This window comes from Arvicola amphibius, chromosome 12, assembly GCF_903992535.2.
Source record: "Arvicola amphibius chromosome 12, mArvAmp1.2, whole genome shotgun sequence".
Taxonomy (NCBI): domain Eukaryota; kingdom Metazoa; phylum Chordata; class Mammalia; order Rodentia; family Cricetidae; genus Arvicola; species Arvicola amphibius.
The window spans coordinates 40,993,670-41,011,378 of NC_052058.2; positions in this window are offsets into that span (position 1 = coordinate 40,993,670).

The window sequence follows — 17,709 nt, forward strand, 5'->3', positions numbered from 1 at the left end:
ACAGATAACCCTCCTCCATCAGCCAGTCATTGGTTCCTGGTGGGACTGCTGAGCTGCAGAGCATGCAACCCATGCCCTGACCTAATAATACAAAGGGCAACTGTGGTCTGTGAACTCCATGAGCTTCCACCCCACTCCATCCAGCCCTGCCATGTGCCTACAGGGAAAAACAATTAAGGACCTTACTTCCAATGAAGAACATTTGAATGGAAGGGATCAGGGAAGATTTGCCATAAAAAAAGTGAGGTGCATGTATGAGTGGATCGGTGGCCTCTAACAGAAGAGAAGATATAGATGATATTTTGCTTGCCCATAATAATGAATGAGTTTTTCTTTCAACATATGAACAGCTTCAGCAGAGTGTTGACCATGTGGGGTTAATAATTGCCCCAGAAAAAGTACAAAGATAGCCACCTTTCCAGAATTTGAGACATATATTATATCTTGAAGCAATTAAGGCACAGAAATTGTAAATTATGAAGATAGCCTATGAATTTTGAATGTTTTTCAGAAATTATTTGAAGATATTCAGTGCTGCTGCCTATTTGAAATTGTCTTTGGGAGATTGTGAGCCCCTGGATGACATTCTTAAGGGGAAAAGTAATCCTAGTTTCCCTAATCATGTTACAGATGCTGTTAGACAATTTCTCTTTCAGGTGGAGCATGCATTTCAGCATCAGCAAATATGTTATGTTGACCATATAACTATGGGAAACCTATGTGCTGCCTACATGACATATTCCAATAGCTGTGTTGTGGTAAAATGGGCCATTATTATGGTTGCAGCTAGCTGTTTTCTTGGCCCAAGCATTGGACTCTTATTATGAAGCAGTAGCTTGTTTAGTACAGAAAATCCAGGTAGAATCTAGGTGATATTTTGGTAGAGAACCAAGTGTGATCAGTGTTTTTTATTCTAAACAACAAGTTAATGGGTTATGTCAAAATAATGATTCCTAGAAGATTGCTTTTGCTCAGTTTTTGGGCCAAATTGATAATCATTTTCTAGCTGATCGATTGTTGCAATTTGCCCAAATGTATTTCTTATATTTCCTAAAGTAGTCATGAAGAATTCCATAAAGGATGCTATGCTGATTTTTACTGATGGTTTCTCCAGTGGAAGAGTGGCCTATGTTATTAATGGTAAAGGTTATGTAGTACAAACAACTCCAGCCTCAGCTCAGAAAGTAGAATTATGAGCTGTAGCTATAGTTTTCCAGCTTTTTATATAGTTCAATTAATTTATATGCTGATAGTCATATTTTTGGAACTCTTCAATTTATAGAGACTTTTCCCTGAATTGGAACTAGTAATGGTCAGGTTAGGATGCCATTTCGGCAAATTCAAGATGCTAGTCATCAAAGAAAGTTACCATACTTTGTAGGTCATATTGGAGCTCATCCCAGTCTTCTTAGCCCTCTAGCTGATGGCAATGTGTCAGCTGATAAATTAACAAAGATGGTTGCCTTATCCCAGATAGAATTGACTCAACAATCACATGCCCTTCATCATCAGAATATCAGAAGATTAAGAAAACATTTTGTCTTATCAGGGAAGGTGCTCGTCAGATTGTTAAGCAATATGATGTATGCCTGTATTATCTGTCTATACCTCACTTCAGGGTAAATCCTTGAAGCCTTCTTCCTAAATGGCAAATTATTTTAACTCATGTTGCAGAATTTGTCAAATTAAGATATGTACATGTGGCTGTTGATCCCTATTCAGGGATCTTGATGGCCTCAGCACAAACTGGGATATCACCAAACATGTTATAAATAACTCCTTGCTTAAGATGTTTTTCATATATCAGAATCCCTAAAATTATTAAATAGATAATGGACCCAGATGTGTTAGTAAATCATTTCAACAATTTTGTTCTCAATGGAAAACTGAACATAAAATAGGCATTCCTTATATTACTTATATTACTCAAGGACAAGAAATTGTGAAACATGCCCATGGTCTTTTGAAAACATAATTTTAAAACATAAAAAGGGGGAGTTATACCCCCCAATCACTGCATAATGCATTAAATCGTGCCCTCTTTATTTTAAATTTTTTGAATGTGGATGCCTGTGAGCAATTTGCTGTGCACAGATTTTTGGCATGATGGCATTTGAGCAACTTTTGCTTCAGTGAAATGGAGAGATCCTTGCTCTGGCTTAAGGAAAGGTTCTGACCCTGTTTTAATAAGGGGCTGAGGGCATGCCTATTCTTTTTCACGGGATGAAAATAAAGCTTGATGACTGACTGTACATTCGGTGCTGTGTGTGGAACATAGAATGCTGGCCCTGATAATATTGTGGCTGCTGATGCTCCCCCAAAGAATTTGGAATGAAATGTGCTGAACCTATGTTCCTGACCCTCCAATATTGTATCTAGCAGTCTGAGAAGGGGAAGAGATTACAGTGATTGTTAATCATTCCCAGCTCCTTGAAAGACCTACTGAAGCAGTTCTCAGAGCACTGTGAGTATTAATTATTCTGGATCCGGATGAGGAATGCCCATCTGTTTTTCCAAAAATGATTCTGTGACTAAGTGTTTAGCCATTTATCCACACTTGGGATATGGAGGGCACCTTTGCCAGTATAGTGTTCTTCTGCTGCTGAAATAGAAGGCCTGGAGAACAGGTGCCTCAGAAATTTCCTTCCTGTGGGAAAGAGATTCATTTGAACAATTAAACACTATTATGGAAGTGATGTGTAGCCCTTCTTCGGTATACTCTCACTAGAATTCAGAAGTAGTACAGACTGGTCAGAAAATTAAATTGGAGATACTAATGTGACTGCCCCTCAAACTGATGTGGAGAAGTGGGATGATGTTTTTGCTGCTGGTATTCAGAACTTGGGGGCTGGAACAGTCCAACCATATCATTGGATTTTGATAGCAACAATACATTAGATTTTAGGAAAGAAAGGGGAAAGACTCATACATTATCTGCCACAAAAACATTTCCCTTAGTTCAACTGAAATTATGAGAATTGTAATTCAATCAGTTATGTGTCCTTTGTTAATAATCATATTGGAATCATGGTATTTGACCTGTTAATGTTTATAACCTCTTCTGTTGGATATGAAATTGCTAATTGGTAGAAAAAAGTTAGAACTCATTCTAAGAGGAATTTGGCATGATTTTAACAGTTTATAAACAGAGACTAGAGGTCAAAGATGGATAAGATCTTTTTGCCTCCAGTCAATCTAAGCCAGAACATGTATGACGGAATATGTGTATCAATGATGGGTTAGTCTAGAAGTTGAAAAAGACAACCTAAAACAGGCATAGTCATCTGTCCTGTGGCAGAAGCACAAGCATAAAAGTTATTTTAAAAGGGGGGAGTAATGGGGGCTCATAATTTTGAATCTGTTTCGTCTTGACTAAAGATTAGAAAGTTCAAACCTATTCTTGCTCTTCAAGGAAAAATAAAAGGATGTTTGGCCAAAGGTGGAGCTACTGGATGTCTTGATACTCAAAGACCAGGCAACAGGATGCTTGACTTAGTGCATGATTACTATGTTTTTTGAGATGTAAGCAGGAAATTGTGCTTGTTTGTTCCTTATACCATGGGGCAGAAGTCTTTTGCCCTCACCTTTTGATTGGGATGTATAAAGACTATGAGTAATGAATTTGAAGCTTTACACTATTCACTGGATGCCCTCCTGACTCTTGAACATTCGGCTGTTGGTTCTGACAGGGCCATGTCTGTGTTGGTAGTTCTTCAAAATCTGGAGTCTGTGCTGATGTCTCTGGTCCTTGAGGTCACATGGATATCCAGGGCCTAGGCCACAACTTGTGGCAGGCCATGTTGGTGTCTGAAAACCATGGTACCACTGAGGTAATGATGATCTGAGTGACCTGTGCTGCCACCTGGAGCCATGTGTTTTCCAGGCCCAGCCTGCTGCCAAAGGCCATGTGTGGATCCATGGTAGTGCTATAGCTGGGTTCTTTGCTGATATCCATGGCCCATGTTACCCTGCTTTTTTCTGGCCCTGGGATTGCTGTTCCTACTCCATACTAGAGATGTTAGGTACCTGATTTGGGTGCTAGGAATATAACTATGGTCCTTTGGAAAAAACAGCAAGTACAGTTAGTCCTCTCTACAGCCATCATATCCCTTTTCCCTCAAATAATAAAGTAAACAGAAGATAAAAATTAAATCATTCAGAATGGAAATGACTATAAATAAATTTAAAAAAATAGAAAGAGCAATCTGAAATGAAAAGTAAGTTCTTCAAAATCAATAAAGTTTCTGGGTACTGGCCAAACTGACTATAACAAAAAATAAAAATAGATTATGAATATCACATAAAGATGATATCAATAAAAATTCTGCTGATACAGAATTGAAATAAAAGAATACAGATAATTATATTCCTATATTTGATAATTAGGAAGCAAGCAAGTGTCTTAAACCCACAAACCTCTAAAGCTCATTGAGGATGAAGGTGGGAGTGGAAATTGTTATCTAATTATAGTGAGTCATGGCTTTCAAAAAGAATTGAACACATACACCACACAAACAGCACCCTTCCCCCTGCACACATTTGCATACAGCATACACTGGGTAGTCCAATAATAACCATCTGCATGCTGGGCAGCCTGAGAACCTGATAGCTGCTCATCCCATGGAGACTGATGACTGAGAAGTCCCCATCTATCAGTGAAAGTCTGAGGTTTTTTTTTTTTTTTTTTGAAAGTCATTGGGTTTAAGTCCACATATAAGCAATTGGAGTGTATGAAGAAGGACAGTGCAGAGCAGAGGTAACCCTAATCACAAACAAGAAGCAAAGGCAGACTGCCACTGCCTCTTCCTCTGACACCTTCACATCAGGGCAATCACTTGAAGGGACTATTCACTCTTGGCAGGAGGCTTCTCTCCCTCCTTTAAAATGGGAATGCCCTCACAGACCTACAAAAAGACATATCTTAGTTGATAATAGATCCAATGAAGATGAGAATCAAGATGGACCATCACAACTACTTATGAAAAGCAGAGTCTCCCACAAAGAAAACCACAAACCAAGATGGCTTCACCTGTAATTTGTACAAGCATTTAAGTGAGAAGGAAACACCAAATTAGTACAAGCTTTTCAGATAATTAAGAAGTGGCTATTCTCTTCGTTTCACTTTAGGAAGATGCAATTATAAATATAAAGTCAGAAAACTGCACTGAAATTCAAAATCTCCCACAGCGAGAATTCACAGTGGCACTTGTACAAATCAAACATCAAGTAAAACAATGAAAAGATATTTTTGATAAAGATTGCCATTAAATACAGATATGGTTTATCATTCAAAAATTGAAAAGTGAAATCTGCCATATTACTATAGTGTACAAAAATATTTCAATAAATCCAGATGTATTTTACAAGATGTAATATATGTTCACAACAAAAATAACTGTATAAATTACCAATAAAATACAGCTTCCACAAAAACTCCTATCATCACGTAGAATCATAAAAGAATGAATGACTTTTTTTCTAAAACATAAGTGTCAGTAATAGGGGAGAATGGGACCATTTTTTTCTAACTGGTATTTTGCTGAGCTCTTAGCCACTATAGTGATGTAATAATAAATATACCCAGGCAAATATAAGAAGAATATGAACACTGCTTACAGACTGAATAATTTTCTACATAAAAAATTAAATGGCATCTCATGAAAATATTACCCAGTAAATAATAGAGATTATCCAGCTTTTTCACTTTTATTCTTTGTGGATTTCACATCTTACATTCCAATCTTACTATTCTCCCTGTCCCCTTGGATCTGCCAGCCCTCTGCCCTAACAACCTCCCCAGAAAACAAAAGCAAATTTAAAAGAAAAACAAAAATCAAACAAAATAAACAAAACAAAAAAGAAGGATCTTTTTTGAGGACGCTGTAGCTGAGACATGTAGTTTATCCTTTACTCTGTTCTTCTTTACTTACAAGTGTTCATTGCCAGGAGTCATTGGTCTGACTCCAGGGGTTTGGTTTCCGCTACCCCACCAAAAATGGGCTCTTGCAAGGGCTCCTTTTGGATGTCTTGTTGTCCTGAGTTATGGATATCCTGCTGCTTTGGATCTGTATGTTGGTCCCCTTCATGAGCTCCAACCATTTGTAGATGGGGGTCGATGTTAGGGTGGACCAACTCGTTGCCCTGGTTCTGGGTATTGGTGTTAGCTGGGTTGGTCAGCTCACTTGCTTTCCCTCATTGTCACTACCCAGATGATCTATCCAGAACTGCCTCGTCTTGCTAACCAAAAGCAGTCTAGTAAGGACCAGAGCCAATTCTGCTCTTGGACCCTTAGATCCAGATCTCCTTCACTCATATCGCCAGAGCCAGCTCTACTGTTTTGCCCAGGCAAGCCACATGATCCTCTCTCCTGATTGCTGCAGGGGCCATATGGTGGGAGTAGGAGAGTTAGCTATCCTGTCCTCATGCCATCAGGGCTGGCTCACCTGAGACTCCAAACAAACAGGGTCAGCTATAGTGTGCTACTTAGTCAGGATGTAGAGTTCGATCTTTTGTGTGCTGTAGCTGCTGTAGAGCAGGGCTAGTTCTCTCACTCCTGTGATCCCAGGGCCATCTCTTTCTCCTGTTGCAGGTGATAATGGGTCGGAAGGGGCATCTTTCCCTCACCCATGCCACCACATGGCAAGTGGCGGCTGGTATAAGTTCTCCTTCTCTCATGCCCTCAGGGTTGACTCATCTCTATCCCCAACAACAGGGTCAGCTTAGTGTATTTCCCATGTGAGGTACCTGTCTATGGTGAGAGCGGGAGCCCAGCAAGAGGAGGACCAGCCTTCCTAGGGCCAGTGAAGGGTTGAACTGGCTCAGCCCAATGTCATTCCAATTACCCCCTTGCTAACACAGGCCATGTGTATAACAACAGACTCCAGCTGCAGCAGGACCATGGACCCAGACAATGCCCTTGGCAACACCTTGGCCTGGACATCACCATGGTCCCAGTGGCAGCATAGGCCTTTCGGACAAGCATGACTCTGGTAGCAACATGGCACCCAGACATCAACATAGTCCCAGTTGGTTGAACACAACTTTTGGTATCCACTGAGCCTTCGATGACAACCACAACCAGAGACATGGATACCACCCCAGATCTCAGTCTCTAAAAGGACTACAGAGGCAGACATGACCTAGGCAATGACCTGTGCCTTAACATCTCCATTGTTCCATGTGGCAGCACCAGAGCAGCATGGCCCAAAGTATAGCACTATTTTTAAAAATTGACATGGTCAGAGGTAGCCAACCAGACCCCAGTCATCCACATGGCCCTCAGTGACAACAGGAGCTCTGACATCAGCTCAGACCCTGATCGGACACAGAGATTATCGAGCTTTCAATGTATTATATAAATATACAAATATAATTTGATTTTTATAAATTAACAACAGAAAATCACATATCAAATTTTTAAAGAAACCATACAGTATGGAATGAAATTGTGAGTTGATAAGTTTTAGACAGAAATATTTGGCCAAAGAAAACTTAGAATGTAGTGAGGAGCAGTGGGCTGTGTTTCTGCTGCCCTGCTCCCAGCCGCCTGATAGCTTATGCCCCGAAATAACAACACACAAACTGTACTCATTTAAACACTGCCTGACCCATTAGTTTCAGCCTTTTACTCACATCTTTACTAACCCATATCTAATAATCTGTGTAACACCATGAGTGGTGTCTTACCGGGAAAGATTCAGCATGTCTGACCTGGTGGCTGGCTTCATGGTGACTGTCCCAGAGAGGAGAGACAGGGCAATTGTCTGAGCCATCTACCTCACTTCCTTCTTCCTGTTCTGTCTACTCCACCCACCTAAGGGCTGGCCTATTAAATGGGCCAAGGCAGTTTCTTTATTAACGAATGAAATCAACACAAACAGAAGACTCTCCCACATTATTAGAATACATATATGAAGAAACTATTAAACAATTCTGAAACAAAATAATAATGAGAAAGTAAATGAAACATGCCAGCTTTATATCACTTCTCCCAAATTTTATTTAAGGGTTTGAAATATTTCCAATGGAAAAAAATTCAGAAACTTTTTTGTAGATATAAAATTTAAAATCCATGTAGAGTTGCAGAAAGCCACTTAAGTAGATTATACTTGGAGAGCCTAAAACTCCTGACTTCAAGATGCAACATAAAGCAAGTAATGAATATAAGGTTGATGCAAAAGGTGAGTACAGTGGTTAATGAGACTATGTGGCCACCATGCAGATGGGCAGGTGAAGAATGCATCAGCTGATCCCCTCACAGATACACAGATTTCCTCAGATGATCCCCACAGAGATGCACACTGATCCCCACAACAACACACATGGACTATCCACTGATCTACACAGATGTAAATGTGCAACACCCAGCCATCCCACATCCCATATGCAGAGTCACACATGTACTGTCAGTTCACCTTCAATAGTATGAACTGTAGTGAGGAGCTGTGGGCAGATCCCGCTGCCCCACTCCTGGCCGCCTGCCTCCTGCATGGTTAGCTTTATACCTGAAATAATTACACGGAAACTGTATTCTTTTAAACACTGCCTGGCCCATTAATTCCAGCCTCTTACTCACGTCTTGACTAACCCATATCTAATAATCTGTGTAGCACCACAAAGTGGTGCCTTACCAGGAAGTTTCTAGCGTACATCCATCTTGGGCTGGAGCTTCATTGCGTCTGGCATCTCTCTCAGGAGAGGCATGGTGGTCTGCCTAACTTAAGAGAGGCGTGGCATCTGACTGAGCCATCTACCTCACTTCCTTCTTCCTGTTCTGTCTACTCCACCCACCTAAGGGCTGGTCTATCAGATGGGTCAGGCAGTTTCTTTATTAGCCAATGAAATCAACTCCAACAGAAGACTCTCCCATATCAATGAACACTTTGGATAAAAGAAAAATCAGAGTATTCTCAAAAAAAAAGAAAGAAAGAAAGTGAAAGAAAAGAAAGGGAAAATAGTGCTGAAAGACCTATGCATCATCATGCAAAGGCAATAAGCAGCAGTCCTAGATTCACAGAGGGGACCATGAGCAGCATGAACACAGCTGATTCCAGATGTTAACAGGACTGAAAGCTTTTGCACTTCCAGAGGAAGCACAAGGGGAATGCTTTTTATAGGCACAATGTTCTAGATTTAACCCTAAACCCAAGACTCATAAAATAGAAATTGAATACTTAAATGGCATCAATACAAAAACTGAGTTTTTGAATGAAGCTTTTAGGCATGGGTAAATAAATGCACAAAACAGGAAAACAAATTTTATAAAACTATACTTTAAAATAATTTATTCTACTATATATAAAGTACTCTCAACTAGCAATAATAAGAAAATTAAAAATTAAGTTTGTCATAGGAGAAATAGCCTGAGCATAAAAATTCAATCACTACAACCCATATTAAAAATAAAAGTTGCTTGTAGTTGTACTCACTTGTAATGGCAATTGTGAAGGCAGAGATATTTAGTTTATGGGACTTGCTGACTTAGGTCACAAGCTTCTAGCAAGTGAGAAGCTTTCTTTAAAAATCCGGCAGGTGGCCCTTAAAGACAGTCCCCTTGGGTTCTGTCCTGCTTTGGTCCAAAGCAGTTTATTTATTCATTAATGGTAACCACAGCATACAGACAGGAATCCCACATCACCTCCTTTTGTCTACTTAAATAAAAAAGGTTTTAACTTTAACTTAGCAAATTACATACAATCAAACAGTATTAACCAAAAATTACACTTACAATACATTTATATCTTTTTATCTTTTATCATAACTAAGGAAAACTATAACTATTAATTCTTTAACTCTACCAAAGAATGTAAAAAGATATAATATTTACCTAAGTAAACAGGAAATGCATTGTAAGCAACTTCCAAAACTCTAGAATTGACAGAGAAATCTCGCTGCCTGGACAGTCACCCAGAGTTCTTTTGTAAAGTAAAGTAAGGGTATCCAGTCTTCAGCCTACAGGCCCATAGTACCCAACAGACTTTTCATGAAGCAAGAAATTTCAAAGACAATTCTACCTATATTGGCAGTTTGTCAGTCACTTGTAGTGAGGAGCTGCGGGCAGGCCTGCTTTTCGTCCCGCCCGACTCCTGCATGGCTATCTTTACACCCGAAATAACAACACACAAACTGTATTTATTTAAACACTGCCTGGCCCATTAGTTTCAGCCTCTTATTAGCTAATTCTCACATCTTGCTTTAACCCATATTTAGTAATGTGTGTAGCACCACAAGGTGGTGTCTTACCAGGAAAGATTCAGCATGTCTGACCTGGTGGCTGGCTTCATGGCATCTGTCCGAGAGAGGAGAGGCATGATGATTGCCTGAAGTGTCTGCCTCACTGCCTTTTTCCCAGCATTCTGTTCTGTCTACTATCTAAATCCTATCTAAATCCTGCCCTATCAAAAAGCCAAGGCAATTTCTTTATTAACCAATGAGAGTCCTCCATCAGTCACTTTTTTCTGTGTCCTGCTGAATGTCTAGCAGACTTTTTCATGAAGCAGGAACTTCAAATGACCATTTCACTCTCCTTAGGCAAATTTAGCAGTCATCTCTCTGTGGGTCCTGTATATCCAGTTCACAGGCATGCCATAAAAGCAGTTCAGGCAAGAGCATTTTCTTGTCCAAAAAGCTAGCAAACTCCCTAAGAAGTCTCTTCGATGGCCATCTTCCTCTTGAAGTAAATGGTGCTGCCAGGAGCAGATGTGTCTTATTGTCATGAAAAGACTTAAGTTCTTAAAACATTTTAAATACCATATTTTGAAGGTCATTGAAAGATTTGAAGAATACCTATCTAATTGAAATATATCTCTATATCTAGAAAATCTAACTAATATGACTACAAGCTTGATTATTAAAGATGACTATTGACATATATTTCTTAATTATGTATTATGTTTTTAAAGTGAGCTACACAAACACAATTCATTAATCAAGAGCAGAAATACATATACATGGCATAACAAAATTTTCCTTAAATTTGTATCAATAAACCAAGATTCATATCAATGCAAAGTATTCATTTCTATATCATATCCCCTTTTAAATATAAACAACCATTTATAAAGAATATTTGGGAATTTGTGTGTAGTTCTCTAGACTACTTCCTGCTGATTGGGGGTGCTGTTAATCAGGTCTTTCATGATGTATCCTGTTTGCTAGGTTCATCTCAGTCAACAGTTGGACAAAGTAATTTTTGGGAGTGATCACAGCCACCTTTCAGTGGATCTTTGTCAATCAAATCACATTAGTCTGGAAGGATTACACAAGTTCTTATCCTCTGTAGAAACAAAAGAAGAACTTCTTTTCCAAAGTAACATACTCTTAGACTCAAATTCTGAAGTAAAGATACCTTTAAAGTATATATGTTGTTTACTTATTTTCTTCACAGTCAAAAAATACATAGAAAACAATTATATACATAATCCAGACTCTCTCTGTACAGTCCATCTCTACGTGGCATTTCCTTTTGTTTTACTTTTTAAAATCTATGTCTATCTATACTCTTGTTTTTTTCTCTCCCACCCCTATGTACATTTATCTGTCACTGTGACCCATTTAGAGGTTTTTTTTAAAAAAATTTGGATTTGTCTTTATTGCATATCTGTAATTATTTTCTGAACAAAAGTGCTTCTTAAAATGTTAAGTGCTTCTTAAGAATCTAAGCTGCAGCATTACTAGAATATATATGGCTCTGCCTACTTGCCCTGCCCAGTTCAACATGGTAGAGGAGTTCCGTTCAATGCCTCTGAGCCACGCACATGGCCCAAGTTACAAGCATCCAAGTATGCAGCAGATCTATGTCAAGCCATTAAGCCATTTGTAACACGCTGCTTATAGTTTAATGTTCAGTCTCCTGAAAGAGCCAGAGTTTGTGCTGGCAGCACAGCCCTGGAAGCTACAGTTTTAAAACCATATGGCTTTTCTTTTTTTTTTTTTTTGCTACCATCAAATCAGGAAAACTCTTTTAAAGGAGCCACAGCAGTAAACCATGCTTAACTCTGTTTTTGTTTGTTTGTTTTGTTTTGTTTTGTTTGTTTTGGATTATTTGTGCCTAGAATTCCTTCCAAATCTCTTTCAGGTTTTAAGTGGATTTTAGTTGGCCATGTGGGCACCAATTTGTTGTATGTAAACCATTTTTATTTTTCTTGATTTTGAAAGTGAAAAAACTGAGTCTTAGCAATAAATAAATGAATAAATCCATTTATTTATTTACTTATTACTGTTTGTTATTTATTTTTACCAGTATTTTTATTGTCCTTTTATCTACTCAAAAATATTCCATAACTGAAATAAAAGCATAAAAATAATGTAGCTTCAACTGGAGACCATGCCAGCACCCAGACCCCAACCAAAAACCATATCTTTGGAGGAAGATTCCTGCCACACAAGAGGCCACACCAGCACCCAGATGTCAAGTTCAGGTAACTCTATACAGCCCACACTTATGGCAGAAGACCCCTGGTCCACCAAAATTTAACCCAGCACCAAGATCCTAGCTCACACATTTTGTGAAAGCCACCTTATTCACCAGGATGATGGTACTAGCCCTAGATTCCCCAGGTATAACACATATTCACTGATCACCAACATAACCCCAGAACTTTCTTAGCCTGACATCAACAGCTCCTGCTTTCCACATCACCATATCCCACCCACACTTCTGGAAGAAGTCTCCTGATCCACCAAAAGCCAAACCATCACCCAGAACCCCAGAGGAACCCCAACTAGACAAGAGGCATCCTCTCTACTATTGCTAGGGTCTTAACTGGGTCATCTTTGTGGATTCAAGGAAACTTCTCTAGGGCTAGGTTTCTTGCTATCTCCATAATGGCTCTCTCAATCAAGATATCTCTTTTCTTGCTCTCCATCTCTGTTCTTCCAGCATCTTGACTATCATGTTCCCTCAAATTTTTCTTACCCCTCCCCTTCTTTCCTCCTTCCTTCCTACCCTCCTTTCAACCCCACCCCCATGTTCCAAATTTTCTCAGGAGACCTTATCTATATCCTTTTCCCTGGGGATGTATATATGTTACTCTTAGAGTGCTCCTTGTTTCTTAGCTTCTCTGGGGTCATGGACTATAGGTTCCTTATCCTTTGCTTTACAGCTAGTATCCACTTATGACTGAGTTTATACCATGCTCATCTTTCTGGGTCTGGGTTAAATCACTCAGGATGTTTTTTTCTAGTTCCATTCATTTGTATGCAAATTTCAAAATGTCTCTTTCTCATCCCCCCTTTTACTGAGTAGTACTATATTTTGTAAATATACAGCATTTTCATTATCAGTTCTTCAGTTGAGGGACATCTAGGTTGTTTCCAGATTTCAGCTATTACAAATAATGCTTCTATGAACATAGCTGAACAAATGTAATATAATTGAGCATCCTTTGGATATATGCCCAAGAGTGGAATTTTTGGGTCCTGAGGTACATTGATTCCCAATATTATAAGAAACCACCACACTGATTTCCAGAATGGTTGTAGAAATTTACATTCCCACCAGCAATGGAGGTGTTTTCCCTTTATTCTATATCCTGTCCAGCATAAGCTATCAATGGATGTTTTTTAACTTAGCCACTCTGACAGGTGTAAGATGGTATGTCAGAATTGTTTTCATTTGAGAGAGATGTGGAAAATTTTCTTCAAGGTCTTTCAGGCACTTTAGATTCTACTGTTGAGAATTCTCTGTTTATATCTCCACCCCATTTTTATTGGATTATTTGATATTTTGATGTCCAGTTTCTTTAGTTCTTTATATAGTTGGAGATCAATCTCTTTCTGATGCAGTGTTGACTGATAGAATTTTTTTACATTGAATAAATGCCCAGCGCTTTTATTATGAGAGTGAGGAGATTTTTTTCAAATAATGGATGATTTTATAATTTAATCACAAACAAAATACAAGTGACTTGCTATCTTCTGAGGAGAACTCTGCTGTCCTCTGCTTGCACACTCCTTATTAGTCTCCTTGGCAACAGATAATCACTTGTTTCTCTTAAATAGATGAGATGCCAACAAATACTCAATAGTGGTTTGACACTTCAGCACAGAAAATTGCTGTGATGACAGCATAATAAATCTGGACACAAAAAGTTAATAGCCACATTAGTGACAGCCTAGCATGATCATGAGAGCTCACAAAGGCTGAATTCCCTCCTCCTTTTCCTTCTCTTCGTGATCCTCAGTTCTCCCTCCAGTTAATGTCTCTTGTTCAACTCATGCCTAGCTGAAACCCTTCCTAAAGGAAACAGACCTATTCTCTTAGCTCCTTTTTACCCATAAAAAATGGAAGTTAAATTTCTGGGGTATCAGGCAAATGATTGCATAATAAAATAATTCTGAAGATATCCACTGTGATACAGATTTGTAATCTGAGTCCAATATATTTCCCTAAATACACTACATTAGGGAAAATTCCCCTGATTAATTCCTGCCAAGGTCACTAGTTTTGACTAGACTGTTCCCTGTGTGCTGAGATTGGATAGTAGTTCTATCATGGTGGGAGAGTCCCAGTTCTCTGTAGTAGAGCCAGAGATAGCTGAAGCAGTCTTAGAGAAACTCTCACCTACAAATCACAATCCCAGAGAACCTAGACAACAATGAGGACCTTGAGAGAGACATACATGGATATAATCTACATGGGAAGTAGTAAAAGACAAGATCTCCTGAGTAAATTTGGAGGATGGAAACCATGGGAGAGGGTTGAAGGGGAGGGCATAAAATCTACCTCAACTCCTCTTCTTTTGTTCTCAGTTCTACCTCCTACTCCTTCTAGATTCTTCTCAATATAATTTCCCAAATCAAATTCTGCTCTCTCACCTTAACAGTATAATATAACCATCAGAAAAAATTGTGTCTCCTCTAAAATATCAAGAAGTCCATCCAAAAGGGGTAAGACTAGAACATAACGTTTGTTAGACAAATATAAATCCAAGCAAATATGCACATTAGACAGTATTAGAAATTGATGCCATTATTTGTCAAGTCTTTCTAGTTTATCAAGCAGTGGACTCAATTTTATGTATTCTATTCCATTGAATCTTTGTAATATGCTTATTATAATCTGAATTTGCAGGCATTTATGGTGTACACTGATTTTAAAGATTTTTGTCTAAGGTCATATAACTAGAAATTGTCAGAATCAATGCAGAGTTGAAAGGGTTATTGAAAGTAAATGTATAATTTACTTCAAATTGCAGCCAATGTTCTTTCAGAATTCTTGTAAGGGTAACAGGTTAGTTTCTGAATAGCTCCAGGTCTCTGTGTTCCAAAGCATCAACATGTTACTAATAATAAATGGAAGAATAATTAGAGTCTGCATAATGTGTCCAATGCACTAGATACATTCCTAAGCAAAACATATGAACAATGGTTGTAATCATGGAATCTCATCCCCTAACTCTCAGTCCCGGCTACATAATTATACCACCTCAGTCCCATGTATCTTATTATCTCTGTTTTCTCATTTATATGCTGAATAATAATAGCATTACATAACGTATAAGATGATAGTGCAAACTAGATGAAGAAGCATACATCATATCTGGACTGTTGATTGTTTTTATTGCTGTTATGTTTCCAATGATGTACTAGGTTTATATTTATCATTTAATTCATTCTTCAAAAATTATGCAATACACATAGTATTAGAGTATAATGGTCCATATTGATTATCAATATCACAGTTCTACTCTCATCTGGACACAAGTTTCCAGTCATTTCTGTGAGGGCATATCTTGATTTGATTAACTGAGGTCAGAAGATTCACCATTAAAGTGAGGGCATCACTCCCTGAGATTTGGTCCCTGACTGCACGAAATGGAGAATGTAAGTAAAGTACACGTGTTTGTCATTTTCTGCTTTCTGATCTAAGAGGCAAAAGATAAGTACTGCAGTTGCAAAAGAATGTGAGCTTATAATATTTTCTTACTTACTCTGAACAAGATTTGGCTGGGCTCTGTTTTAAGCCCAGGCACTGTATTTCCAAACCTGGCTTCCAGGCAGATGTGTACATGACCCCTTGTAGACAATATAAATAGTTAAAAAAATTCTTCTTTAGATTTATCATTATTTTGTTTGTGTGCATGTTAGTACAAACACACATACGCTAGGCGAATGCATCGAGGTCAGAGTACAACTTTTGAGAGTTGGTTCTTTCTTCCTATCTTGGGGCAGGTTTTGTCTTGTTGCTGCTATGCCTCATACTTGGCAGCAGACCCTGAGAACTTCTACAAGACAATTCCCTTGTCTCCTTTCTCCAATACAATGTAAGAATGCCACTGCATTCAGTCTTTTTCTTAAACATGGGTTTCAAAGATGAAACATTAGTCATCAGATTCTTGTGAGATTCCTTTTATCTAGTAAGTTACTGCAATGGCCCCAAGTCTTCCTATTTTAAGTCAATTGTGCTCAGGAAAATCTTCCAACCACTTTAAGTTAGTTATACTTATTTCCAGCTTACATACTTTACTGACTTTTCTTTTACTTCCAATCAAGTGTTCAACTCTTTACCTGTAATATTCAAGAGATCTATGTCATTAAAAGTGATATATTTCCACTATAAGGTTAAAATAATTTCAGCAAAATATGCAAAGCAAACATGCATGATTCAAAACAAGGAAAATAAACTTTTGTATATATTTGATGAAAAGTGTGTCTTTAAATTTAATTAATACAGTCGACTAATGAGTGAGTACATTCCATATTCATCTTTTTGGGTCTGGGTTATCTCACTCAGGATAGTGTTTTCTATTTTCATCCATTTGCATGCAAAATTCAAAATGTCATTATTTTTTACTGCTGAGTAGTACTCTAATGTGTATATATACAACACTTTTCTTTATCCATTCTTCCATTGAGGGGCATCTAGGCTCTTTCTAGGATCAGGCAATTACAAATAAGGCTGCTATGAATATAGTTGAACAGATGCTTTTGTAGTATGATAGGGCATCTCTTGGGTATATTCGCAAGAGTGGTATTGCTGGATCCTGAGGTAGATTGGTTCCCAATTTCTTGAGAAACCGCCACACTGATTTCCAAAGTGGTTGCACAAGTTTGCATTCCCACCAGCATTGGACATTAAGCCTATAGTTGACAAGCTTAGAGAAGCCAAATAACAAGGTCAACCCAAAGAAAAACATATATAGATCCTCTTGGAAATTGGAAGCGAACAAGATTGCCTGGCAAAAGTTGGGAGCATGGGGGTGGGAGGTGGGAGTGGGGTTGGGGAAAGGGAAGAGGGGAGAGGGGGAGAGAGAAGGGAAAAGGGAAAAACTGGATAGTGCTTGGGGGAGTGAGAGGGTGGAGATGGAGGAAGGACAGATATAGGAGCAGGGAAGAAGATATCTACATTAAGGGAGCCATTTTAGGGTTGGCAAGAGACTTGGCTCTAGAGGGGATCCCAAGTGTCCACAGGGATGTCCCCAGCTCCCAAATGCCCCGAGTTGGACGCCAAAATGAAGGGGCATGGTTGATCGGCAGTTATAATTAACTAGACTAGCTTTAATATATATAATATTCAGCTTTAATAAAGGAAAGAAAAGGGAACTTACAAATCCAAGGTTCCAGCGAGGAGCGCAGGAAAACAAAGAGAAGGCAGGCCCCATGCCTGCAAGATTTTATAAGTAAATATTAGCCTAAGGGGGACACATCTTACAAACAAGGTAATTGGCCGGGCTTCCCCTTCACTTACCCTTCTGTGGATCAGAATCT